The following is a 3,922-nucleotide window of genomic DNA, read 5'->3' on the forward strand; positions in this document are numbered from 1 at the left end:
TGTGAACACAATAAAAATCATTGAATTTTAAAAACTTGTGGTAAAATATACATAACCTAAAATTTATCATTTTAAGAATATTTAAGTGTGTGGCCCAGTGGCGTTAAGTACATTCACATTGTTGAGCAACCATTGCTACCATCCGTTTCCAGAACTCTTTTCATTTTGCAAAACTGAAACTCCATGTTCCATTAAATAATCACTCTCTATTCCCTCCTCTCCCAGTTCTGAATTTGACTTCTCTAGGCTCCTCATGTTAATGGACTTTGTGACTGGTTTATTTCACTGAGCATAATGTCCTCAAGTTCCATCCACGCTGGAGCATGTGCAAAATTTCCTTCCTTTTTCAGGCAAGATAATAGTATATAGATATATATACATATATAAATATACAGATATAAGTTCTATATCTTTATCACATGTTGTTTATCCATTCATCTGTTGACAAACAGGTTTCTTCCACTTTTTGGCTATTGTGAATTATGCTGCTATGAACATGGGTGTTCAAATACCTTTTTTTTGAGACCCTGCTTTCAGTGCTTTGGGGCATATACCTAGAATGGAATTGCTGGGTCATATGGAAATTTTATTTTGAATTTTTGAGGAACTGCCATGCTGTTTTCCATACTGTTTATACCATTTTACCTTCCCACCAGCAGTGCACAAGGTTCTGGTTTTTCCACATCCTCACCTACATTTGTTATTCTCTGTTTAAATTACTTTTCTTATGATAGCCATCTTAATGTTTGTGAAATGGTATCTCCTTGTGGATTTTTTTTTTACACTTCACAAATTTGCATGTCATCCTTGTGCAGAGGCCATACTAATTTTCTCTGTATTGTTTCAATTTCAGTATAAATGGTGCTGAAGTGAGCACTCATTGTGCTTCCTTCCTTCCTTCCTTTCTTTTTAAAGATTTTACTTATTTATTTGAGAGAGAGTGAAAGCGATCACAGAGGCAGAGGGAGAAGCAGACTAGCTGCTGAGCTGAGAGCCTGATGCGGGGCTCGATCCCAGGGCCCTGAGATCATGACCTGAGCCAAAGGCAGAAACTTAACTGACTGAGCCACCCAGGCGCCCCCTCATTGTGGTTTCTATTTGCATTTTGAATTATTGCTTTTAAAGGGTGAATTTTATAGTATGTGAATTATATCCCAATTTAAAAAACTGTTCATTGAGAGACCCTTGTGCACTGAGCATACCTAATGTCCAGATCTTGGCTTCTAAGTAGACTTCTTCACTAAAAGAAACCCAATTTGGGGTAAAGAAAGTACAAGGTGAGCCTGGGACATTTCATTGTACCAGAAAGCAAGGAAGTGCTCAAACAATGATGGGGTATGTCTAAAGGACATTGGCCAAATTTGGGACACATCGAGCATCAAAAAAATGATGCTATACTTGATTGTAAATTATTGTATAAATAAAAATCCATGAATTCATGGTAATAAAAAGGAGAGAAAGAGAGAAAACAATGATCCTTTATAGAAGAGTGCCAGCTAATAGATGTAAAAGGAACTAGAGAATTTAGAAATCACCATTTTGCAACTCCTAATGAAATTTGTTCAAGCAAGGATTTGGTAATAGATGCTACAACCATTAAGTGAACAGTTATTACAAAACTGGTATCATCTCCCAGATTACTTTTAATTGCAAATGGAAACATATACCTTTGCAATGGAGAAATCTGGCAATGGGGGCGCCTGGGTGGCTCAGTCTTTAAGCGTCTGCCTTCAGCTCAGGTCATGATCCCAGGGTCCTGGGATTGAGCTGGATCAAGCCAGATCGAGCTGGCGTCAGGGCTCCCTGCTCAGCGGGAAGCCTGCTTCTCCCTCTCCCACTCCCCCTGCTTGTGTTCCCTCTCCCGCTGTCTCTTTGTCAGATAAATAAATAAAATCTTTAAAAAAAAAAAGAAATCTGTCAATGACTACTTTTTAAAAATTAATTAGTTAATTAACTTGAATAGTCTCTGCACTCAACACAGGGCTCAAACTCACAACTGCGAGATCAAGAGTCGCTCGCTGCACCGACTGAGCCAGCCAGGTGTCCCTGGCAATTGCTACTTTAAACACGTGATCAGTTTAACATCACGAATTGTAGAAAAACTTGACGCATGTGCTTCCTAATATGATGCAATAGTAAGTACACAACATCAACTATTATTCTTACTAAAATGTGTGGCCTGAACGTAATCAGGCTTCTCTGGACCCGATCTTCATTTTCCAGGAATTCAGGGGAGTGTGGGACAAGTTAAAGGACACCATGTAGAATATTCTACAAGGCACTTGATTTCAAATCTTTAAAAAGTCAAGGCCACAGAAAAAGGGAAACAAGCAACTGCAGCAAGGGACTGCTGTGGATTAAAAGACACTTAAGAGACCTAATTAAACAACAGCAATGAGAACAAAACATCACACCTGTTCAGTAAGGGTCTACTGCTGGCTGCGTGTAGATTTTGTAAATTGGTGCTAAAATTATGCAGGCACATTATTTATCATGCTTTAGTGATAACCTAAAATATTTATTATTAAAACTTGTTAACAAATGGAAATTTTTATTGCAAACCTCTTTCGTATCCCCTCCCCTATGGGAAAAGAAATCATAATCACAGAAATGGCTGTCCTTGAAAGCATATAATATAGCATGTGCTTCAAGATAGTTGTGTGATTTATCACTAAATCACAGATTCAGCCTGGAAGAAAATAGAAATGTATGGAACAATTTTTCATTTCACAGGGCATGCAAACCCCTTCCACCTGTTAATGTCATTAACTGCAGTATGGGCCACTCCACAACACAATATTTCTAGACAAATGAAGCTTTTAAAATAGCACTGCCCAGTAGAAATATAATGTGAGCCACAAATGTGAACCCATATATAATTTTACATTTTTTAATAGTCATGTTAAAAAAGTGAAAAGAAATAGGTAAAATCAATTTTAACAATATATTTTATTTAACACAATATATTAAATCATCATTTCAATAAATCGTTAATATAAAAATTATTAAAAAGGCATTTTACATTCTTTTATTGTACTGTTTTGAAATCTGGTATATAATTTACACTTCTAGTACATTTCACTTTGGACTAGCCACATTTAATATACTTACTAGTGGCTTATATGCTGGACCGTGCAGGTCTAAAGTAATAAATACTGAAATACTGAATCTAAATAGAATTGGTTTTAAGTGCTACAAACGAATGGTATCAAATACAAAATTTTCAAAAAATGAACTTTCCTCGTATCTACGTTTGATTTGCTTTTGCGCTAGAATTTTTTTCAGGGAGAAAAAAATAAGCTGAAAAGAATTCGGTTTCCCTACCACGTGACCAACATTTTTGCATTTAGGGTAAAAGAGTGGAAATAACAGTTGGGGTAAAAAGAACCTCCAATTTTACACATATACATTCAAAATCATGAAACACTAAGTTAGCTTATAATGCAGTTTGCCATGAGTATCTGAATGCAAGGGACATAAATGTTCCACATTCTCCCTTCAGACCAGCCTAAGCTTTTTTCCTTTTAGGCTCCTGCTACCCAGGCTTTAATGCACCCACGTGCGGGCTGATAGAGGTTTCTCCCTGTTTCTTCTGCTCCGGAAGTTGTTGCAGCTCACAGGCCTGTAGGTGCAGCTCCTCCCCTCTCATTGGGTCCCAGGCATCCTGGATGGAAGGTTTCTATTATCTGGCTTAACCCTGTCTTTCCACCTTGAATGCCATCTGCCTTCCCTCAGTGACGCAGGCTCGCCCCTGATGGTGCACTTTCTATCATGTCATTTCCCCCCGGGAAGACCTTCTCCCCTTCCTCTACCTGGCTAGGTAAGTGCTAGCCACCTTTCCCTGCCTCGTATAAATTTCATGTCTTCCAAGGAAGCTTCGCTATCTTGACTGTCAGCAAGCAACTCTCACCCCTTGTGCCCA

The 3,922-nt window shown here is 38.1% G+C and overlaps 1 non-coding gene across 1 annotated transcript; it reads right to left on the reverse strand.

Moving 5' to 3' along the window:
- Positions 1–770: 770 nt before the first annotated feature.
- LOC123325770 lies at positions 771–877 on the reverse strand. The gene has a single exon (XR_006540628.1). It is a non-coding gene; the product is annotated as a U6 spliceosomal RNA (small nuclear RNA).
- Between the last annotated feature and the right edge of the window lie 3,045 nt (positions 878–3,922).

The sequence above is a fragment of the Neomonachus schauinslandi genome, chromosome 9 (assembly GCF_002201575.2).
Source record: "Neomonachus schauinslandi chromosome 9, ASM220157v2, whole genome shotgun sequence".
NCBI lineage: Eukaryota > Metazoa > Chordata > Mammalia > Carnivora > Phocidae > Neomonachus > Neomonachus schauinslandi.